General features: G+C 37.9%; 1 long non-coding RNA gene and 1 pseudogene across 1 annotated transcript in view; both read right to left on the bottom strand.

Annotated features, from left to right (window-relative positions):
- The window catches only part of LOC130706139 (uncharacterized), a 648331-nt gene that overhangs the window by 398980 nt on the left and 223772 nt on the right, over positions 1-25579 (bottom strand). The window lies entirely within an intron of this gene.
- LOC130706181 (U2 spliceosomal RNA) lies at positions 11842-11981 on the bottom strand (annotated as a pseudogene).

Below are 25579 nucleotides of genomic sequence, written 5' to 3'. Positions count from 1 at the left end.
CGTTATAAAAACATGTATACATTTTGATTATTTCATCTCAATGAAAAAAGTGAGCTCAAAAAGATGACCCAGAAATCACAAAACTTGAGTTGTTTTCACTTTCAAATCTATCTGACATTCAAAAGTTAACTTCAGAACAGTAATCCTCCCTGGGTTACATTATAACTCTGATACTTTGCAAACTATAAAATTAACGCACTCAAGCATTACTTTCCCATAATAAATAACAAAAGAATCCTGATATTACTGAAAAGAGAAAGTTACTTTATAAAGCAGACAAGAGCATAATTAAATGATAATGTGTTATGCTCTAAAAAGAATCACACTTTTTAAATACAGAAATACAAAATTTTTAAAAAGGGGCTAGCAATATAGAGCTAGTGTGCAAATATTAATTTTTACTTTTATCATTTAATATATATACCAGCAGAAAAACATGGGATATTTTAACACAGTGAATGCAGACATCATGTTGCGGACAACTGAGAAGTTGTCCGGGATGAAACCACACTCTTACAAGAAGATTTTTAAGCAGAAGCCTGAAGGAACCAAACATTTATGGATAAGTAAACCATGCCGGTTTTACTTGTGAGAGTGTTTCAAGAGAATAGTTTTGCTCAATACTTAAAAGAAAAGCACCTGGGACCTTTATATTGGAACTGTAATATTATGAAGTCACTATGTAAGTCAGGTGGAAAATCATTCCTTTTTCTCCCTTTCAAGTTCAAGACAGTATTTTGTCACCTAGAATCGTACGTATTAACTCAGTTAAAGGAATCACTGGCCAAGATGTTCTATGTTTAGGCTCTGCCTGTCTAACTCCTCGGCACCCAGCTTCTAATAATGGGTACATGGTGTTTCCAAGGTTTATGGGAGGGAAAGGAATAGCATCTTTAGCGAACAGTATGCTTGGTCTCACAGTCTTCTAGTTACTTTTCAAGCCTACTTCTCTGCAGTGCCCAATACTCAATCTCAAAAAGCAGATGGTAAAAGCCAGCATTTGGAACTTTCAGGCATGAAATGCTGAAATTCTTCTGATGTTCTAAGAAAAGCCAGGGGGCTGGGTAGAACCGAGCTTTCAGTCAGACACACTGACCAGTAACTAGACACCTAAGAATTATAATGTGAAACCTGACCCTAAATTGCCTTCTTCGGTGTAGACAATTCAGTACTTGTTAGATTTTCCCCCTTCATTCTTACCTACTCTTTAATAATAACCAGAATTTGAAGAGTGCATCACCTTCTATCACCTTGTAGAATCACTTGATGTTGAAACAGACTACATTTTTTTTTTCCAGTGAGCTCTTTGCCCCAGCTCAGAAGGCTCTGCAACTCCAACCCTTGACTGACTGTCCAACTTCATTTCCTGCCAGTTGCCCTCTCACTAATTAAGCAGACACACACGGAAGGTTCCTCCAGTGACACCAGCTCTTCTCGCCATTCAGGGCCTTTGCCCCTTTCTTTACTGTCTGCCAGGGAAGCTGTCCCCCTAGATCTTCAGGCTGTTTCTCAAGTTCCAGGTCTCAGTAAATGTCAAGTCCCTGGAGAGACCTTCTCTGAGCACCCATCTAAAGCCTGTTTGACTCTTCTCTTTCAGGGTGCCCAGTTACCACTTGCGCTGTAGAATTTTTTATTTAATTTGTTTACGTCCCATGTCCCTAATTAGAATATCATCTCCATGGGGTAAAAAAAAACCCCGCATTTGTCTTGTTTATATTTGATTTCTAGAATCAATGTGTTCTGCAGATGTTAAGTGCATGTAGGTGCCTGGCAGTCAGCAGAACAGATGCACTCCTTGGCCACAGGAAGCTCACTGTCTATGAGGTTGGGGGTGGCAGGGGTGGGGATAGGGCTTCCAGTAGATAGAACCTGACAGAGAGAGGTGCCCAGTAAACAGATCTTTACTAATAGGATACTTAAGTTTTCTGATTTCATTATTATCATTCATTTCAGCTATTACCAGGACAATACTTTAGTGATAAATTTTCTCTGGGAAGGAAACTGAATTTTCTTAAATAGCTCCAGATTATACATCATGCTTTACAATGTTGAGGTGAATTTATAAACAAACAGACGGATTTTATAAGTGGGTACATACATCAGTGATTTTTAAAACTTCAATGTGCATCAGAAAACACCTGAAAGGATTCTTAAAACAGGATTCTGGGTCCCGTCCTCACAGTTTGATTCATAAGGTTAAGAGGCAGTTCTAATCCTTTCTCAGGTGACGCTGATACTGATCAAGCACACTGAAAACCACTGCGTTAAATAACAAATCATGTATATGAAACATTAAGGTATGATTTTCCATTACTGTATATATTTTACTCCTGGCCCCCATCCCGCCCACACTCTTTTGCAATATCAGAGTAACTGAGGTATTTGAATTGTTCCACATCACAGGTAGATTGTTCGGTAACATCTCAACTGCATAACTAACGAAAAGTGTAGAGGATTTGAGAGAAACTTTCTAATGATGGAGAGACAAGATTGTGTGACTTTTCTACCTTTCTGGGTCAATGTTACTGTATGACAAATGTGGCACTTTGTATTTATGATTTTAATCTCATCTTGTTCATGTTTTTGTTGACTACGTAACTCCTGTGAAATTACTAATATTACATTTGAGCTCTTACACTTGATTAATTTAATTACGTGAAGATTTTTTCATTAAGAATTTTTACATTTCACTTTTATTCAAAGTATTTATTAAGCTACATGCAATTTGAAAATGTACATGGCAATTTTCACATCTTTAACTGGCTTAAAAATACGATATACTTACAAAGAATACTTTCAAGTCTTTTCCAAGCAAGTATTTGAAAAGTACCGTATAAGTGGCAAAAACTACCATAGAGGACAAGGCAGAGTGATAGTGTGTATTGCATGAGGATGAAAAGGAAATAAATTGCATATAATCTGTGCTCTAAAAGACAATTTCATCAAGTGGATATTGAAGACTTCCTTTTAGACTGAAGACAGACAAGAATAAAGAAACATTGTTACAAGGATGCAGGGGAAAGAATAGTTTAGATAACCAGATACATGGAAGCTCTGTAACAGTGAAGAATATGTGGCTGGGAAGAGAGGTCTGGGTGTACTTGCAGAAAGACTTAACTGCCACATACAGAGGTGCAAATGAATATAACAGGAGAGTGGACATGGAAGGATTTCAAGTAAGTGACACATTCAAATCAGTTTTTTAGCAAGATGAAATAATAGGTGGGACTGGAGCAAAACAAAGCTGGAAGGGCAGAAGCAAAGAAAATGGCATTTCAACGTCCAGACAAGGATGATCACAGTAGGATTTGAGAGAAAGAAAGTGATTACTGTTTCACCATCAGCTGTGAAGTTAACCTTTGATATCATGAAACCTGATCGTGGTGATGAAAGCTGTGGGAGCAGGTTATGTAAAAGGGGAAAGTTAAAGCCAGGAAGTACCTGAACTCTCTTAAGAATATTTAACTAGAGAAGGAGGTTCAAAAGATTTAAGGACTATTTCCAATTCTAAAGATCAAAAGAAATGATCTATGCCAAGTTCCCAGCAGTGGGCTCTACGAAGTAAGTGATCAATACGTACAAATTCATTTTCCTATTCCAGTGTTTGCATTTTCTAACAAGGTGGGGTGAGAGTCAAGAGGAATAAATAGAAGACGCCAATGAACCAAGGATGAAACTTAATTTGGCGGACAGTGAAGACAAAGAAAAGAAGAATTTTAGTGTTCAGGAGGACTCGAGACACAGGAAAGAAAGAGGTTTTGCCAGAGACACAGGGGCTCACAAAGCTAAGGTTTCGGAGGGGGGGCAGCTATGCAGAGAGTCACGCTAGGGGACAACACAGGAGTCGTCTAGTGTACGACTGGCTTCTAGTGGAGATGGCGGGAATTGCTGCGGAAGATGAGACTTAGATCAGAGCATTAGATGAAGCCACCATATGGATTTTTAAGTAGCAGAACATTGGCTATAAAGCTCTGAGCAACTAACAGAAGTTCTTAAGAAGAGTGTTTTGAAGTCAGCAAACAATAGGATTCAGTATACAAAGATGTTTTAAAAAGTTCAGTTTGCAAAGAAGAAACACCATCCGACCATCTTGACTGAATCATGAAATGTTATTTCAATAGGCAGGTAATGCCAAAGAACAAGATTATCCCTCTGATCTCCCTCAAGTTTTGGAAAAGTAGAAAAAGGTTTCCACTGAGACAACTACAGAAAAGGTTATCAACTGACGGTTTCAAAGCAGAACAAACTTAACTCGGAGGAAGCTGTCTCACAACAGATAGCACCCAGGGACTGCTATCCCTGCCTCATCGTGGCAGTCACGGTGTTCAGCAGTTTAGGAAATTGCAAAGCTTCACCTGATGAGCCCAGATTTGCCCAGATTCCCAAGTTTACGGCCGGATTCTGCTTTGGAGACATCCTCATACAATGAATTTTCGGTAACTTGCAGGTAGATCTCTAAGGCCTCACACTGCCTGCGCGTGTGTCTAAAGCCGCCCACGGCCTTAGTGCAGGGATGTATTCCCTCCAGCACACAAGAGCCCGGTGTGCCGCAGGAACAAAACACGAAACACAAAATACACAGCCCAAGATCAAAGCACAGGCAGCGATATGTGGGCTGCAGCGGTAGATACTCCTAATTGGCAAGCTCATTAGCCAAGCCCAACAGGCATCTCTCTCGTCTGCCTATTACTCCAGGGCAAGTAAGGAGGTATTTTTCCAGCCTACCTCACAATTTAGAGTAACCGTGGGAGCCAGTTCTGTTCAATGAGACATCAGGGTATGTGTGATGGGCACTACCAGATTCTTCCTCTAACCTACCCCTTAGTCACTGCCCTTGCCCTCTACTGATTTTTGCCTGTGAATATAATAGTGATACCTCGAGATGCTGGAGCTGTATTGTGATCAGAGCAACAAACAGGGAAATGAGAAGCTAGTAGTTAATGATGGATACTAATAAGAGCCTTGATCCATAAGACAGCCCAAGAAGCTGAAACACTATTAACAGTGTTCCTACAAAATTCTGTGGAAAAATAGTGTTTCTAATGTTTCACACCTTATTTTTTCCCATTACTCGCAAACGAACAGTTCTGACTTGTCCAAGTGTCCTAGGATAGATTTTAAACCTAGCACAGCAGCAGTTGATAACATGCCTGAGGATGTTAGGAGTAGACAAAAAGGCTAAGTACCATGATGTTGACAAAAAGAATTCTGTAGCATCTTAAATACAATAGTGTATTAAATATATGAAAGCAACCATCATGGAGGAATATCAGCTATGTAGTTTGTGTGTGTGGCCAGGAAAAAAAAAAAAAAATCTAAGATGTTAAAATATGGGTTTAATTTTTTTTTTTTTCCAGAAACATCTTAAGTGCTCTGGTAGAGTTACTTTCCATAATGAAAAATTGGAGTTATTCAGGTATAAAGCTTTTAAGGGGGACAGTCATGATGGCAGCTTGGTGGGCCAGAGTTATCAATCTAGTATCCTTAAGGGGATGTGAAGAGACACAAAATGCTTTCTTCAATAAGACTGAACCTTTAAAACGCACTGTGAAATTGCCATAGGCAAATTTCAACGCTAAGTCTTAGAGTTCAAAGTAAATGATAATCAAGTTATACGCATTAACTTCCCCACAATGCAACCATGAGGCACATTTCCTGTTGAGCAACTGAAAGAAATGATGAGTGACCTGAGGGGAAAGAAAATGGATCATGAGTTTACACTTCACGGGAGTCAGAAAAAGTGTTGGATGAAGCTGCAATATCTCAACTCAAGAAAACAGTGTTAGTGAGGAAATAGCCTTCAATTAATGTGTTTTAAGTCGCTTTAGTGTTAGTATTTACTTCGATGTCTGTTTTCTACAAAGTGCACATTCTTTGGCAGTTTCAAAGTATACAGTATCTTAATGATTTCTTTTCAATTGGAGTATCAAGTAATTCTTCTGTTCTAGTGCTGATTACCTTTGGTCTCTCTAGGCCATCTTATAAATCCAAGTTGCACTGCACAAGATGTGTTTCAGACTTTATTGCCCATACTTATTACTGCAAAAAAAAATTCAGAAGGCCCTTATACTGCAAAAGATATCAATCTCAAGATACCAGCTGAATAGATCCAACATTTTTTTTTAAAAAAAACATACACACGTAAGGTACGTTACTTATGCACTCAAAAGATAGGTTGTTTAGAGTTTTGGAGGTCAGTTTAAAATTTATTGACTGTGTTTCAAGATAACTTTGGGAACAAGTATACATTTTTCAGAGTAAGAGTTAAGATTGACATTTGGAGGGGTTTCATTTTCAACAGAAATGCATATGGCAGCTTCTGTCCTCCGGTCATCCTGTCACGCCAGGGTACTGAAGCATGGATTGTAAATGAAACAGCACCCACTGTTCAGAGACCTCCCTTGTATCAAGTTGCAATAGTTCAAGAAATGACAGCCTTAGGCTTAGAGATAAACTTACTAGGCTTTTCTCTTTAGTTCTGACTTTTTAGCTCCATTCCCTTTTTATTAACTTCCTCAAATTTTAATACATGTTATCACAGGAAAATGAAGCCATTATTTCCTTCCACCTGATTACTATTCACATTCTTCCCAAATCAGCACAAGTGCATTTACTCACATTTTGAAGTCTTATTTCTTTTTTGCCTTAATGGAAAGGGCATTGCTGTCATAGGGAAAGAGTTAGAAATTGGAAAATGGAAAAAAAAAATAATGCATAGGTATACAGCTGTTAGTAGAACATCAGCATTAGTTGATGCAACATACAAGAAGGGCACATAGTAAAATGGAAATTCAAAATCTTTATTGTAAAATGAGTTCAAATTCAATTTTAATTGTAAAGTTAACACCTCTACCTTTGTTTTTAAGAAATCTTCACTTGGGCTTAAAATGAGGTTAACCAAAAATTTCTAGATTACATTGAATACTGTATTTTTTAAAGATGTTATAATAAATAAAAATAAAACTACTTTCAGCTGTGATTCAACCTTTGCTTTCATTTTAACCTGAGCAAGTAGTATATGTATTTTCCTAGTTCAGTTTCAGAGATCATTGCTCACAGCTTGTAAGTATACATGTCAGTGATCTTAAGATTTTTGATCTCTAACAATATGAGACCAGAGCGAGACAGGGGGGAGAAGAAAACAGCTCAAGGTGAAGGGTTAGGAGGGGGGAACAGGGTGCGAGGGGCGCATGCTAAGGCATTAACAGCGCTGACAGATGGCATGACCATTGAGGTCGCAGGAATATAACCCATCAAAAAAAAAAATCAGATTTATTATCTTGCTGGCTTTATGCTGCTTATTTTATTTTTTTGCCAGCCTGTGTCTTTTTTTTTTTTTTTAACGTTTTTATTGGAGTATAATTGTTTTACAATGGTGTGTTAGTTTCTGCCGTATAACAAAGTGAATCAGCTATACGTATACATATATCCCCATATCTCCTCCCTCTTGCGTCTCCCTCCCACCCTCCCTATCCCACCCTTCTAGCTGGTCACAAAGCACCGAGCTGATCTCCCTGTGCTATGCAGCTGCTTCCCACTAGCTATCTATTTTACATTTGGTAGTGTATATATGTCCATGCCACTCTTTCACTTTGTCCCATATGCTGATTCTTTAATTAAAGTCCTAATTTCCGAGTTAAAGTGATGTTTGAATATACTGTGCCAAATTTGGGTTTGCATTATGGCTCCAAGTCAAAATACTGCTTGTGTTCCTAGTAATAAATAGCCTACAATAATTTAGTAAGAACAAGCCATGTGAGAGACAGAAACTGGTCCAAACAGGGCTGTAAAGATGGCGAACCACCTCCTTACCACCTGGAAAGACAGCTCCTAAGCCTTCTCATGCATATAATCCCTCCTTTTGTTAATTTCTACAACATTCCTTAATATTTTCATTACATGTAGTTCTTTCTTACATTGAACCCAAGTTCTTAAGAATTTGCATTGATTTCCTCATGGTCTCCCACCATTTCAGAAAGATATTATATTAAGCACATTTTCCCTTAATATAGAGAATGATCAAGAAAAGAAACACGAAATGCGCATAGGACGTGATACAATTAAATACAGAAAAAGCTAAATTTTAAAAGGTTATCACTTTACTGCTGAAATTTCTTTTAAAGTATCCCCTTTTAATATGCAGATGACTTAAAAAATTCAAGGAATACTTCACCCAAAGTGGCAGTGTACTGGGCAAGCCTGAGGCATCTAGAATAGGACAGATTGGGTTTGAGTCCTGCTCATGTACTTTTGTGACCATGAGCAAAGTATTTAACCTTTTTACGTCTCCATTCTCTCATCTGTAAATTGGGGTATCAATGTTACCTGCCTCGTAAGTCGTTCACAAGTATTCATTTAAAGAACTTAGTAGGACCTGGCACATAACCGTAACCAGATTATAGTTTGTTGTAATTATTAAAAGCATAGAGAATACTATATGGCTCAAATATTCTTCTTGGCTTATAAATATAGATTTAGATATTCTGAACTGTACTCATGATTAATATATTCATTCACACTAAAATATATTATCAAGAATTAAGGCTCTTTTATTAAGAAGCATTACAGAGAAATGTTGCAAAGTAAAAGTCTACCTAGTTTAAATTCACCTTTCATCATTTTATAGCTGAGCTATAAGGTTAGAACCCTTATAGGAGAGGTTGACAATTCAGGTCAAGTTGTGAAATCAATTTTATCTTTACTGCTTTCTCACTTTTCTCTTTTCAGATTCGCCATGCCAACCCTTTCCAAGCCCTATTACAGAGGCACCTAAAGGACAAACAGCCCTGAACTGTAAATTAGATCATCTGACTTCTAGAACCAGCTCTGACTTCATCTTGTAAACTTGGGTCACTTGTTCAACCTTTCTCAAACTCCTCATTTACAGAATTAAGTGCTGGGATTGGTGATGAAGTTCTTTCCAGCTCTAATAGGTGATAGTTCTGTTCCATTAATAGACACACCATTTTCCAGAAGAGCTTCAGATTTTACGTCAAATTTCCATTTTGATTAAGGAATGAAAATGTAACATGTTGGTGATTCTCAATTTGATTTTAGCATGAACTCTTAGACAGAATCCATAACTTTTCTGTCACTTTTAATTATTAAAACCAGTCTAGTTTAAAGATTCGGTCTCAGCTTCAATATAAATTCCATCCCCTCCCCTATGGTTACCAGAACCCTTGACTGCAAGTTCAAGTGGCCTCAGTGGTGTTGGGCAGGGGGAAGCTGCATAGGTTTGCTCTTTGACCCCTCTGCCCACCTCTGCACTAGAAATGGGAGATCAGGGGGTTTCCTTGGTCTACTATCATGGTTACCCCCCTCCCCATTTCTTCTCAAAGCCCAGATCAGAGAGCAATGGGGCTGGCAGAGGCAATGAAGGTGTAGGGGGCAGGGCAGGAGTTTTTAAAGGAATTTATAGATCCTGCCCTAGCTTGCTTTGTTTCCATCTGTTTCTGGTTGCCTTTCTGGAAAACCTAACATCTTGAAAGAGCTAGACCTTCCTGCAATAAAAACTAATATACTTTCAATAAGTTAAATCACAAAGAAGGGGTAACTCAGTATCTATGCATTAAAAAAAAAAACAAAACCTCTACCTACTCTCACTGAGAATAAAAGGAATTAAGGAAATCAACTTGTTTTTGTTTGTTTCTGTACCAAGTTTACTCAGCACTGCAAAGTTCTGGGCAACTGGATAAAAAGAAAGGTTTCATTTTTGATCAGGCACCTTTATGATTCCTTTCAAATATTTTTGAATTTCATATACCTCCTTTGAAGATTATTCACAATTTTTCAAAGGACACTAATCTAATCAACAGTATCAGCTGTAATGATATGGTGTTTTATGTAAGGATTTCAATGATTTCTAAGAGATGTTGTAAAATTAGAGTATTAAAATGTATTGTATCTGCAGTTCTGTTTTCCAGAAGATTTTTTCTTCTTTGAGATAAGTTCTTTAAGGGTATGTTTTTCAAAGTGGCTTTTTAGAAATGTTTTAAAGGTTTCATTTTAATCTGGCCTGGAACAGCAAGATTTCCACATTAAACATGGAAGATTTAGAATTCATGAACAAATGACAGCATTGTTCTTGAGCAGTTCTACGGCACTTTAACTTGTTTTTCTTAGTCTTAAGAATATAATGCAGATCCTGGTTGTTGAAATGCATTATAGTCAACTTTTTTTCCCCTGACCTTTATCTAAAGACAAAATTAACCAGTGTCACTTATGATGAGTCACTGATTCTCTTTAGCTATGCCATTTCTTATAGTTCAATGGCAGTGAAATGTCAAGAGCGTATTTGGCGGTTTCTGTGGCCCAGGCCATCAGTACCCAAGGTGGCCATGAGGTGTGAGGGCCTGGGGAAGGGAGTAATCAACAGGCTGACACACAACATTTGATGGCACTGTCCCTCTTTTCTTATCTTCCCAAAGGCAGATTATCAAACGTCTTAGCCTCTTTTTCCCCTCAACCATATGGTCTAAATTCTAAACTCTCTTTGAGTTCACTGGGAAGGGCAGGGTTTTTTTTATGGTTATTTATGCCCACTGCCTGATATATTTTAGTCTTTAATAAAAGTAGAACAATGAAATGTTAAGGTAAGCCTTTCAAGATTTTTCAAAAAATCACATTTTTATTTATATTTGCTCTCAAATCCTTAAACAATGATCAGGGAAAATAAGAATTGAGAAGCCTTTCTGCTGTTTACATTTATAAAGCCAATTTCAGAGATTTTTCTAGGAAGAGTGCCCTCTGTTTACAGCTGAGTCAACGATCTTGTCTCATATAGGCATTTAGTGGGCAAAACATTCTGCACCTTAACAAGTCCCTAGTGCAAACCTAAAGAAGAGTGATGTCTCAGCAATAACAATAGCACACCATTATGCTCTTTTTTAAACACATTTACCGTGTATGATATTGACAGATAAGAGCTTTTATGGTTTAGAGCATGCTTCTTGGGTTCATATTCTTTAAACTACCTCTTCCCTGGGATTTCACCACTTCTGACAGGATATATTAGACGTTTTGGTAATAAGGACAGACATTTGTTTACCAGTTTGGCATCACAAACCTTTCAAAAACAGTATGCAATTTGCTTCTCAGTGTCATGTCAGTGTACACTGTATAGTTCAACAAGTCTCAAGTTGAGACGTAGTCTATCAACATGACTAAAACTGCTTAAATTGTTTCGTGTAACATCTGATATGCATATAAGCTCTACAGGCTCACCTGACTACAGTGGAGGCCTGTCACTCACTTCCTTTACACACATGTTCCCTGATTATTTGGGAGGAAAAGCTTTCTAGGTTGCACAGCAGGTGATGGGAAAAGTGCAGTCACCTCTCACATCTGTAACGGAAATCGCTTCTCTTAATGAGTCAGACCAGGAGTGTGAGCGAGTTAGATGTGATCCTCATCCATGTGTGTAAAACCACCATCTAGAACAACTGGCACCTCTATCTCAAAAAACAAATAAAACATCTAGACCATATCGATGATTATTTCACTATAGGATTTTTAAAATGTACATAGTGCCTACCTATGATTTACAGTAGCCACCACATGCCCTTAGGCAATACCCTTTGGGAAGTAAAAAATATTAGAAAGGTTTTATAAAATAAAGACATCTAAGATGGTATGCAAATAATGGATAAGAGCCAAACCAAAAAAACCACCAACAACAATTAAGTTGAAAACAAATTTGTATTCAGTCTGGCTCTTAATGTAGATTTAAAATAGCTGACATTTCAATAGGTGAGAAGTGTTTTAATATAATTAATAAAGATTTCAAATGTCTGTGATATACTTTACATAACATTATTTTAAACATAATGTTCATTTTCCAGATGTTACAATATGAATATATAACAGAATAGTGATATTCATAAACATTGAAATGTTGAGTTTGAATATATTGCTACCAGACTTTTCAAAGTTTGTTTGTGTAACTATACTTGATCTTAGCCAAAAGGCCGAGAAGCGATTGTTTGTGTAACTATAAAGGAAGAGTCTAATTGTTATCCTATTTTGTGAGATTAAAATTTCCATGATATTTGGTCCATCTGAACACACAGGTAACAATTTTATATCACTTTAACATGATCTCATATACCTTTAATATGTTCACTATCAGACACATCTTTAATATCTATTTTTTGGAAGCTGGGCTTGCCTGGATTGTTTCCTGCAGTGATTTCTGTTTGCAAAGATACTTTAAGAGCAGCACAATGAAAAATCATTCATTCAGCATTCATTCATCGTCTATTTCTTGAGTATGTTCTTGGTAACCAATGGTTAAATCAACAGTTAATACAGAGATGAAGCTGCACCAGCCTTCAAAAAGCTCACAGCTTTATGCATAGATATAAAAGAAAACCAAGGTTTGTAAAACAGCGTTAGAGACATATGCTACCAGCATATGGTAGGTCTAGGTGGTTCACTTAAAGGTTCTGGATGGATTAACAGGACAGAGTTAGAGAGGAGGTACCTGAGCTGATTGCTGAACAATACCAAGTTGGGTGGGCAAATGGTGGGCTATTCCTTGTACAAAGCATGGGACATGGGGGCAGATGGACATGTTTGTTGAACCACAAATTCAGTATGCCTGAACATTAGTGCCTATAGAAAAGAGGTGGGGCGTGAAAACAGGGACCAGGGATTCACTATGACTTGGACAACATACTAAGGAATTTAAATTCTATCCAGAAAGCAAAGGCCAATTGCAAAAAGATGTTAAGTTGAGCAATAACATAATTCATTTTGTGTTACAGAACTATGTATCTGTCTCTAGTGGGAAGGATGGATTAGAGGTCATCGCAATTAAAGACTGAGGGTTTTGTTAGGAGGATGCTGTAATACAAGAGAATTCATAACCACTAAAGTACATCAGTAGATGCTTAGGAGGTAGACTCAATTCTCAGCATGTGGTGACTGACATTTCGTTTCTTTGTTTTACTTATTTTTATTTTGGTAGGGAAGGAGAGAGAAAAAAATTAAATATAAAGTTAATACATTCTTACTATAAAATAACCCAGGCAATTTAAAATTATAAAAAGGCAATTAAAATTGACCATAATCTTACTTAATGTTATCGTTTTTATCTGTATTTTCATATTATATTTTTCCTATTAATGCAACTTAGATTATGTTTTATATTGTACACATACTTCATTTTCATCCATTAAAATATTTAATTCAAAAAAACTGGTGTAAGTTTATCGTAGTGCCATATTATTAACTCTAATTTTGAACCTTGAAATTCTTGCTGATTTTTTAAAATGTATCTGCTTTGCTTAACTTAGTGTATACTTAGTATACTACACTGCAGTTTGTCATGTCTGTCCAAATATTTCTACCTGATATTAAATGTTAAATATAGCAGCAATTCAATTGCTTATAGGAATGGAGTAGTTTATACTATTACTAGATAAACAAAGCTGAGCTAACTGGAAGTTCAAGTATTTTAAAAATGTATTCTAGTGTTCCAAACCTAATTTAAAGTTCTCAAGTTTCCTAATAACTTACTTATTAATGTTAATGAAATATGGGATTAAGATATATATTCGTGAAGAATATGCTTTAGATAATGGAAAATATTAATGGATTTATGGCAATGAATTGATTTGTAAAGAGCTAATTCAAATTGGATTTAAACTGGCAAAATTGGACAATATGTCATAAATGGAAAATCAATTATGTAAGTAAGGTAGAAGGGGAAACCAATACTTTAGAAAGATGAAGTTCAAGTTAACATGTAGCCAGGCAAGATGATGAAACAATGGACACCACAAATATGATTTCCTGACTTTATCCAAGATAAAGTATCTTCTAGAATAGAAGATGATCATGAAAATAGATTTCCTTAATGGGCTGACAAAAATATCACTTTGAGGCCATGAGTAGAGAAATGAAATTAAATAGTTTTTGTTTAAGTTTGAGATTAGACCTTTTGTTTCCTTCAATCAATAGAAACTATTCTGTTTTCTTGCTCTAATACCACATTCATGACATAATCTTTCTGGACTAACACCGATATTCTTAACTGGGTATATGTTTGTTCTATCAAATAATCAATGAATATTTTTGGACCTAGAATTGACATATCAGAGCAAGAAAGAGAACATGCTAGTTTGTGTTTTTAAAAATGTGCAATAAAAAATATAAATTCATGTGAAATACAACCATAGGCCTTTGAAAACTATGCCATAATAAAGAACATTTCAAATTATGTATCTGTATACACACCTAAATACAGATACACACTTAAGGTATGTGTATAAACACATATCGGTCAACAAAAGGAAACAAGAAAACCTTCTACAGTATAAAATTATATTGGCTTTCTGTTCGTGAATGAGAATGATGTGAATTAGTGCAGTATGAGCTGACTTCTTATCGTCTGATCAATGCCAGACAAACTAGGAGATCACAAACAATTCAGTATAAAGCAAATGTTTTTTACTCATTAATCTATCAATTTTAATTGAGGACCTTCTTTGTTTCAGCATATTCTAGGCTAGTATCATTGTACTGAGAAATCAGAAGTTTCTGTACATTTCTAACTTATTCTAGCAGGCAAGGAAGGCAATAGTAAACATATCCATTAAAAATGTATCAGATGGTGATAAATGGTATGCAAAGAACATAAAGGATGTCAGATGTGAGAGAAAGAGGCTCTTTGCTGAAGTGTCCAGGAGGGACTCTGGTTAGGCAACATTTGAGCAGAAACAAAGGCAAGTATGGAGTGATCGCTAAGGATATGTGAAGGAAGGGCAGGTGCTTCTAGCAAAAAGATCTGCAAAAGCAAATAACATTGATGCAGGAGAAAGCTTGGCAGCTTCTACGAAGTGCAAGAGATGCAGTATCTAAGCGAGAGATGTTTGCAAGGGTGGGGAGGACAGGAGATGAAATCAAGTGCATTGCAGGGGGTCGGGGTAGATTGTGGAGGGGCTTACAGGTAGGAGGAGAACACTTCCTCTTTGTCTGGGATTGTGTCTGTCTATGCATGTTGTCTGGGAGCAATTATTAAAAGTGCCCCCTTCCACTATGAAGAAGGTCTTTGTTTGGGGATGGTAAATTAGATGAACACCCTAATAGCAGCTCATTCTAATGATTTTAGCTTTTGCTGTTAGTGAAATGGGAAACCATTTGAAGATTTTTTTTTTTTTTTTTTAAACCAGAGATGTGTCAATTTTTAACTCAAATGTTAGCAGAATCACTGGCTGGTGACCTAAGCATACACTGTAGTAGCACAAGGGGAAACAGATTAGTTCAAGGAGAGCATTGAAATAACCCAGGTACAATTTGTGTGGTGGGTTGCCCACAAGATTTTTTTGTTGGATGTGGAGATGCAGTAGGATTCTGGATATAAATTCAAGTGAATATGAACACGATTTGTGGCTGGCGTGGATGTGGGATACTAAAGAAAGAGGAGTCAAGGGTGACTCCTGGGGTTTTGGCCTGAGGATGAAGTTGCCATTTATTAAGATGGAGAAGGATTGGTACGGATCAGCTTTTGTGGATGGGAAAGTCAGGAATTTGGTTTAGGGGGGCAGTGCAGGTTGGAGATATAAACTTGGAAGATGTTATCTAAAGGCAAGAAGTTGGATGAGCTCACACAGGAGTTACCTAGGTGGTAATGAACAAGAGCTGCAAGAAAAACACTTCATGTTCAGAAGTTAGGAGGATAAGAAGAGACTAGTAAACAAAACTGAAAATAGCCTGTGAGGCAAGAGGAGAAAGGAGGGCAATGGGATACCAGGAGCCAAAAAACTTGTTTCAAGAAAGAAAAAGTGAGCAAAATGGCATATGAGATGGGGGGAAAAATTATCCATGCAACTTAAAGTTGAGGTCATTAGTGACCTTAATACTAGTAATTTTGATGGCATTATTTCAAGAGCTATTTTAAAGGAGTGACACAGAGTACAGACAACTTTTTAAAGTAGTTCTCATGTCATCTGGCAGCAGAGAAATGAAGCAATATTCAGAAAGGGACATGGGACAAACAGAAAGTTTATTTAAAATAGACTTTCAGTTTTGCAAGCTGGTGGGAATGAGCCAGTAGAGAGAAGAAATAGCATAATGCTATAGAAGGGAGCTAACTAGAGAGAAGTATCATTGGATGGAAGTACAGATGAGATCTAATGGATGAAGGAAGGCAGGGCTCATCTATAGAACAAGAGGTAGAAAGAAATTGAAGGAAGTTAGGGTACGTTGTGATGGAAAGACATAAAAGTTCTCTCACTTACATGGGAACCAATGTCATCAGTGGATAGTGAAGATGGGGAAAGATACGTTAGAGACTGATGTACAACGAAGAAGGTATAAAGTATTTAGGAGAGTGAGTGAAAGACACTAAGAAAACAGAAGGTTGCCAAACAGAGATCTGGAGTCATTAGAGCCTAGATGTCAACATTTTAAGGGAAAAAAAAAAGGATTTCTCTTCAGCTGCATGGGAATTGTCAGATATTATAATCGTAGGATTTTACATGGCTATTCCAAGAAGAGAGAGAAGGGCAAGAAAGTTGGTGTAAATAAAAACTCCAGAGGGCATAGTTGAAAGGGTTTTGCCATCTTGGGAGGGAATGAAAGGTCAGATTAGGAAACAGGCAGAGCCCCATGACTCTGAGTGTCAGGGAGATGAGACCCAGATGGGTGTAGGGCTTTTTTGGTGACTGATTTAGGCAGTGCCAAGCACTTGATAGCATTTGTTGTGGGATAATAAAAGCTCCTGGTGGTGGGAGACCGATGCTAGGGAAGAGGTAAGAGCGGGGATCCTGCCGAAGCAGGAATAGCCCTGAGACTCTGTCATTACTACTCCATTTCAGAGGGGGAGGCGGGGAGAGGGCGGTAGTTAAATGATGGATCCTTGGTCTTAAGGAGGGAAGCACATTGGAAACACAGTGACAAAAAGTACACATAGTAACATGATTTGCTGCATTTAAAGATTCATATTGGGTTGGCCAAAAAGTTCGTTTGGGTTTTTCAATGTTACAGAAAAACCCGAACAAACTTTTTGGCCAACCCACTACAATGGGATAGTGTCTAGTCTAGAGGCTTTCAAACTGTTCTACAGAAGCTTAGAAAAAGGCAAAAGTTTCTCAGAGCCACCTTGTGGGGAGAACTCGAAGAAAACCATTCAGAACTCTGAGTTCCCCACGTTCACTCCAACCAGAGTAGTCTGACTATTCTTGTTGTGAAACAAATACGTGGAGATTATGTTTTCAAAATTCTGCTGTCAAAACAAACCAAAAAACCTTTGAAAATCATTGATCTGCTCCAAACCACAATTACAATCTTGCTTGAGAGTCTATTGCTAAACCATGTCTAAGTCTAGATTTAAACACAAAAATATCTTCTTCCAAAGCTCATGTTATTTCCATTTTACTTGGCTTCTTTACAGCTTCAACTCCTACACTTACATTCCACAGTTTCGCATTGGTTACACTTACTTTACATGACAAACATTAGGCCCAAATTTAGAAATTACAAGTGTTTTCATTAACTTTAAGGTAGACTACTTATGTTTTTAAAGAAATTATTTTTTTAATTAATTAATTTATTTATTTTTGGCTGTGTTGGGTCTTTGTTGCTGCATGTGGGCTTTCTCTAGTTGTGGTGAGCGGGGGCTACTCTTCACTGTGGTGCACAGGCTTCTCATTGTGGTGGCTTCTCTTGTTGTGGAGCACGGGCTCTAGGCACACAGGCTTCAGTAGTTGTGGCTCACGGGCTCTAGAGCGCAGGCTCAGTAGTTGTGGCGCACGGGCTTAGTTGCTCCGTGACATGGGGGATCTTCCCAGACCAGGGCTCGAACCCGTGTCCCCTGCATTGGCAGGCGGATTCTTAACCACTGTGCCACCAGGGAAGCCCCAAATAAATTATTATTTAGGAGACAGAAAATTCTTTTTCCTTAGGAAGTTTTCAGACTTTGTAAGTTTTATGTAAGTAATAGGAAATCACACTAAGAGTTCATACACATTTAATACTGGACTCTAATTTTGAGTCCTGGAGGAATCCCTCCCAATTCTTGTATGACAATCACATGAAAAAAAAAAAAATCAGTATTAAAACTTTCCCTTAGATCTAGACAATAAACACCACTCTTGAGAAAAGGACCTTAGAGTACTCAAGTCATAATGCCACAGAAGGTAACCAGATCAGACAAAGAAACACCAGGACTGTTCTGAAAATATACTTAGTGAGTAATACCAATTCTCTTTAAGGTAACCACCTTCAGGATATCACAAATAAAGTCTGTGAAAGGAGATGGTAGCTTAACGCGTCACCAGGGGAGTATTTTTGGATTGAAATACTAACATCACAGCAACTAGACGTAGTATGTATTTATATAAACGCCTTGTCAAATTTAAGTGTATTTTTTCCCAGTAGACAAAGTGGAAACTATACTTCACTCCTGGTCAATTCTAATAAAGAAAGTAGAGCGGCATGGACTTACATATACTACCAAATGTAAAACAGATAGCTAGTGGGAAGCAGCCGCATAGCACAGGGAGATCAGCTCGGTGCTTTGTGACCACCTAGAGGGGTGGGATAGGGAGGGTGGGAGGGAGATGCAAGAGGGAGGGGAGATGGGGATATATGTATGTGTATAGCTGATTCACTTTGTTACACAGCAGAAACTAACACACCATTGTAAAGCAATTATACTCCAATAAAGACGTGAAAAAAAATAAAATACATCCATTAAAGGAAGTTCTGCAACCTCAAAAAAAAAAAAAAAGAAAAGAAAGTAACTCAATAGATTCTAGAGTAAGTATTTGGGGGAAAACAGCTCTCTTAGCAATGGGTCTTACAAAATAATGCTAGCATCCTGAAGACAGAATTCAGTAGAAAATGAAATAAAAGTGTAACGAAAGATCAGAGGGAATTAGTGCTAAAATCGGTAGGAGATCCACAGTGCTCCAGACAATAGTTCAGCCAGCCGACTACTGATAAACAGGGGTTGGGGGGAGGGAAGCCAAGCGCAGTGACTCAAAGCAGCGGGAAAATGGGGAGCACTGGCAGGAAACAATGGAAGCTGCCAGGGGGTCCGGTGGAAAGTTAACTGAAGCAACAAGCTGAGAACTCTGTTAAGTCAGACAGCAGAGTCAGGGAGACAGGTAGCAAAGTGCAGCAAGAAGGAACTGAAATAACAAGAATGAAAAGAAAGCAGACAGTGCCGTGGAGGAAAAAAATTCTCAATCTGAGCCGAGTCTTGAGTAATCCTTGGCCACCCAGGAGGGCTACAGATACAACTTTAACAGCTAGCCAACAATCAGAAAAAACAGACCATCACATGTTAAATGCAGTGGAAAACACGCATTTGAATTACATGGGAAGACATGGGTCATCTTTCCCATTACGTATTTATTTTAATGGAATTAAGTTTATTTAAATTGAATTTCTCATTAAAAACAAAACATCAACCAGAAAATCCAACGGGTTACTTTGAGCTACTACAAATCAGAAAAACAATCGGTAATAATATAGCAGCCCATACAGTTAATAATAAATTATGGATACTGAAGTTCTGGACATTGTGGTTGGAAGACAGGAATGCACTGTATAAAAAGAAATATGACACAGGGAACTATATTCAATATCCTGTAATAATCCACAATGGAAAAGAATATGAAAAAGACTGTATGTACAGGTATAACTGAATCACTTTGCTGTACAGCAGAAACTAACCCAACATTGTAAATCAACTATACTTCACTTAAAAAAAAAAAAATGAGCTCTTCTTCTCTCAGGTTCTTAGAAGCAGCCAACTGTATACACAAGTTGCTCTTTGCTCTACAGCCCCTCTGTGAAACATACAAGTCAATGCATAGAAGAGTTTGCTCTTGGGTGTTGTGTATGTTAAACACAGGTGATATTAAGTTATGCTAGATCAGACTCCAGGAAAAAAATCCTTTAAGAACCAATCCATTTTGGGGGATCTCCACTACACAAAAGTTTAACATTAGGCAGAGGTGGGCAGAAAGGAGTGTCTGAGCAAACTCAGCTCAGAAGATGCAATCGTTCGGAAATGGAGGTTATCTGAAAGATAAGTAATCACAAAATACATTGAAAGATATGGGACCGAATTTCCCTCTCAGTGTTGAACCTGTAAACTGATTTTTTTAGTGTTTTTAAGCCTTATTTTCTGAGCAGTAAACAGGAAACTCATGTTCACAATGCTACAAAAGGTAATTAGAAAGGTATGCATAATTTCACTTCCTTGATAAGAAATGAGAGTATACAGAAAGATCCTGATCCTTCATTAAAAAAAACCCACCTTTGCTTTAACTTATTTATCAAAAATTTAACAAGTTACCAAGTCACAGTGTATGTACTTTGTGATCAAAGAATTAAGGAAGAACAAAGTTCATTAGGCAAAGTTAATTAGACAAGAATGAATGGCATTTTGAGCTACAGAAGAGAACTAAAAATTTTTAAGAATGTGGTAGAATCAGCAATTAGATGTGAAAACTTAATTCATTCCTAAAAGAATATTCATTTGATTAATATGAATTATTTAGTGTGGGTAACATACTAAGAATTAAAGTACAAAGTAACTCAATGTCACCTTACTAGAAGATTCTAATACAGAATTCCTGATTTTACTGATTTTCAAGTGTCATAACACTGTTAACTGGTTTCATTTTTAGAAAACCCATAAAAATAATTTGGAAAAGATTAACAGTGTATGAAAGAACATCTTTTTCTTATAGAATATACTAAGCCCCAGAATATAAGCATTTTGGAAGTCTGGTTCATATAATGAGAAATTGTGTTATTTATATAGAGTCTGATTCTTAATTTACTTGATTTGAATAGAGTTTTTAAAAAGACATAGTCATACAAAAGAGTGTGTATTGAAGATTAAAAGAATCATCTATTTTGAATCATCCTATAAGGCGTTTATTAGAACTTGACTCTTATGTTAGCTGACATTTCCTGCTGTAGTCATTAGGCTTTTTAAAATATGACTTGCTCAACATTTATTATTTGTCAAGAATTGTGATTATATATACATGATTGCATTCATTCCTTATTGTAGGTATTATTATCTCCAATTTATAAATGAGGAAGAATTTGGGGATTAGAGACTAAATGAACATACATGATAGTCATATTGGCAAGATAAAGTTAGATTTTTATCAGTGTACATGCAGTAACTATGGCTCTCATGATGAGATATAAGAAGTTATTTTCAGACTGAACTAAAACTATTATTAGAAAGCGTCTTTTAAATACACTCTGGAAAGATCCTAGAGGGAAATCAGCATTTATTATGTGCACAGGGTGTGGTATTTGTGGAAAGCTTAAGTATATGTTCAATCTCCAGATTTTATTCTCATCATCTTCTATTCAATTCTTGAAGCACTGATAAATTAGCCTGTTAAGTTAGAAAAACCAGGGAAGGGGAGAAAACGTCTCTGATAACTGTTAGCCCCGAGAAACAATGGAAGAGACAGAGTTGGACCCTGTGTCAGAAGACCTGGGTTGGAATTCTAGCCTTTCCTCTTTAAGTCTGAGCAAACTATATAGCCTTCTTGAACCTCCTCCTCTGAAAAATAAGGATAACACGACTAAACTATCCACTTGACACAATTTCAAAAGGTTCAAACGACAATCTGCTGACTAAAAGGGTTTGCAAAACTACAAGTTGCTATCTTCACATAAAGCTTAAAATTTAATTGCTATCAAGGTCCCTATTATCCTATATACTCACTTGTAAATTCAACCTGCTTTTTAGTTTTCATTTGAAATACTGGCATTATATTATAAAACATTTTACTGTATGCCAGGAACACTGGAAGGAAAATATCGTGTGGTGAATAAAAATAGCTCTTATTTTGATTTCTATTTCTAACTTCTAAGAAATTGAGCAGTGAACAACATTCTAGAAAATACAAAAGCTTTTAAGCCTCCTGTGGTCTAAATGCTGTTGGAAGGAAGGGATCTTAGAATGTATACAAAGGGAGAAAACACAGTTCTAGTGCATTCTGCTTGCCTTCCAGAGTCTAATGGCCACACACATAAAATCAACAAGAAAATTTAGAATGCACATTTCAAAACTCCTCAAATGTTTATGCCATAAATGAAAAGTTAAAATAGAGAATTCAAGTGATAAAATAGACATTTCTACCAGGGCTTGGTGAAAATATATACAAGCACCTTTTAAAACTCAAGTATATTACATCATGTTTCTTAGGAAATGTTACAGACACCTATGGATCAAGGTTATTTTCTAACTGCTATGATAGTTGTATTAGCAATAAATCTTTGCAAATATATCTCTTGTACTCCCCCAAAATGAATCTGAATATAGTTATTCAGGGAATCTTATTAAAAATAATTCTTTTAAATACAAATATAATAATGTATAATATAAAAATTACAATATTTATAAATGTATTGATGATACATTAAAACCAACTCTTTCACAAAGATATGTTGGAATTTTTACACAAAAACAAATTTGTGACCTCCAAGTCTTCAGATGTGTCATCTTGAAAACAAGTATGTATTCAAAAGGGGTGATCAGACTATCATTAGATGAAATATAATTTAATCATCAAAATAGCCATTTTATGGCAAATGAATGAAAGTAGGATTTATAGTTAAAAAACAATTATTTCTGTCTTTTCAGTATTTTAACAATGCTATGTATTTTTTGACCCATATAAAAGTGTTGGGCTTCCTTTGTTTGGCAACGAAATGTCATTAACTATTAATGAAGAAGCAATAGAGCTGAAGAACCTACACTGAACTCCACTGCATTTAAGGCATTTTTCTGGAACTGGACATGTACGTATCATATACAGATTCTGCACTTGAGGACAGAGGAATATATACACAAGGGAGGCAAGTCATTAAATCAGCATTATAGAAGGCAGAAATATAAGGGAAGCAAGAGAAATGTTTCCTGAGAGCCACTAGATAGTGGCTAGCTGGTGAGAAAGCAGAGATTTTAGGAAGAAGCTGTAGGTTAAAGAGGATGTATTTCAATAGTCAGAAAGAGGTGGCTTCTAGGAAAGGGTTAGAAATCCAGGTATAAAAATAGGTGAACATTGGTACTTCCCTGGTGGCACAGTGGTTAGGAATCCGCCTGCCAATGCAGGGGACATGGGTTCGAGCCCTGGTCCGGGAGGATCCCACATGCCACGGAGCAACTAAGCCCGTGCGCCACAACTACTGAGCCTGCGCTCTAGAGCCCGTGAGCCACAACTCCTGAGCCTGCGTGTTACAACTACTGAGGCCCGTGCACCTAGAGCCCGTGCTCGGTAATGGGAGAGGCCACCACAATGAGAGGCCCGCGCACCACAGTGAAGAATGACCCCCATTCGCCGCAACTGGAGAAAGCCCGCACGCAGCAACGAAGACCCAACGCAGCCAAAAATGAATAAGTAAATTTATAGAAAAAAAAGAAAAAAATTATTAAAAAAAAAAAAAATAGACGAACAGGGGCAGGGTGACAGAAACTGAGGCAGGAGATAGATGGGCCCCAGGCTGAACAGCTGGAGGCTGTCCCCTGGGGACAGATACCCCAAGGTGAAGATAAGAGCAGGAGGGAGGAGAGGCTGAGCCCTGCCCAGACGAGACACTGCATATTCCTCATTCTCCAGCTCAAGGAGACCCTCCCGACTGCACGTGCGCAGAAGGGCTCCTCGGAGGTCAAAAGGGAGGGGGCGCCACCCCATAGTAAGTGACGTCAACCTACCCACAGGCCTCTGCACTAGAATCCATCTTGGCTAAGAGATGCGCGCACAGGTGGGAGGACCCTGAGATAAACCAAATACGGACTCAGAACCAGGCAAAGCAAGATGACTGGTCAAAGGGAACTTGAAGAAATGCCCCGCAGAAGTGGTTCAATCCACCACGAGCACGCGACGCTTCCCCCGAGCCCGCCTGTGTGTCTATCCACACGTACCCTCTTTCCCCCTAATGAACACTCCGCTCGTTTCACTAACTTCCGTCTCTCTGTGGAGATTTATTTCTACAGAGCTGACGGGCCAGGGCCTGGTCTCTGGCCCCCGTCCCTACTGGTCTAGTGGCCGGGATTCAGTGCCCTCGCTGCCGCGGCCTGACTTCAACCTCTGGCCGGGGAGCTGAAATCCTGCTTCAAGCCACTGCAGGCTGAGGCCGCCTGAGATTACAACTGCAGGTGATTTAAGAAAATAGGGATTACCTGCTGTAAGCAGGGGAATGATGGTCAACAGTGCCGGGCAGGTGGGTAGAGGCTGGCGTGCCCAGGGCCTGAGGCTCTGATGTGACGGCACACCTGTGAGCGTGGACCAGACAAGCAGGAGGCCAGGATGAGGGAAAGGAGTGACACACTTATACCCAAGAGTCAGGGCAGCGCACACGAAGGGCTCAGCGCAAAGTGAAAACGGAGGGTGTTCTGTTCAAAGAGCAGGACAAAAGGGCCTTTAAATGCACTAAAAATGCACATTTTTCCCTCAGTCTCCCCTCTTGACGTGTCAGGATTTTTTTTTTTTTATTATTTGCTGAGCCTGTGCTCCATTATCTCTTCAGACTTCACTTACAGAACACAAACTCAAGATGAAATTAAGAATTTTAAGACGTGATCGCCGAGTATTAAAGCCAAATGCAGGGCTTTCTGCGCACAAGACCCTACACCGCTGGTGTCACCAACGGCCCTCACGTTACATGCCAACAGCCTAGAATCAGCACCATTAGTGGGAATGGAAAGGTGCAGGAAGAAAAGTAAAGTAAAAAGAGATAAGGTACATACAGATTCATGTACCCATTTGCTACGCACGATGATGGCCATTTGATAAAAAATTTGAATATGAGGGTAGACAGAAAACTAAGGTTTGGTTTACCAGGTGAATAATGATCTTATTAAACAAGAAAGAACTCCAGAGGGAAAATGTGATGTTTGTGAAGGAAGGAGATACTAGATTTAAGCCATGTTTAACATGGCTACTAGATTTTTGTGTGGTGATAGCAAGGTTCGTAGAAATACGGTCCAGCTCCCGGTCAGAAGAGAACAGATTTGAAGATCATTCAAGTAGACTTAACAGGAGAAACAGTAGTGAGTGGAGGAGGACAAGCAGAATATTCTCTTATGGAAACTTATGCCAGCCCAGGATGGCTCAAGCACACTTGTGTCAGTTTTGAAGAACAAAAAACAAAAAAACTTTGCTCAGTAAAACTTCAGAACTGGTGCAACCTCACTCAGCTAAGTTTTAAACTCAGGCTTTAATTTCTTCAATACATTAATGAACGAACACAGACACATCAGGCAAAGAACCAACATAGGGCTCCTCCAATAGCGGGGGAAAGATACAGGGAAGCAGATTCCCTAAGTGTTCAAGAGGGTAGCCGAAGAAACAAGGAAGCATTTATAGACGATGGAACCAAGAGATAGAAGATGGCAAACAAGATTTTATATTTTGCCGATTGTGACATATAAACCCAGTTTAGCAACCAGTTAACCAACAGATTCATTTAGAAGCATGATAATTTTCATAGGCTTTATTTTACTATTTTTGAGAAGAAAAAATAGTAACTCAAGTTATCATTTACTCCATGCTCTTTAACATCTGAAGTCAGGTTTTCTTATCTA

The sequence above is a fragment of the Balaenoptera acutorostrata genome, chromosome 21 (genome assembly GCF_949987535.1).
Source record: "Balaenoptera acutorostrata chromosome 21, mBalAcu1.1, whole genome shotgun sequence".
Taxonomy (NCBI): Eukaryota; Metazoa; Chordata; class Mammalia; order Artiodactyla; family Balaenopteridae; genus Balaenoptera; species Balaenoptera acutorostrata.
Note: the sequence above shows the minus strand (reverse complement) of the source record. Positions and strands in the feature narration are given on the sequence as shown.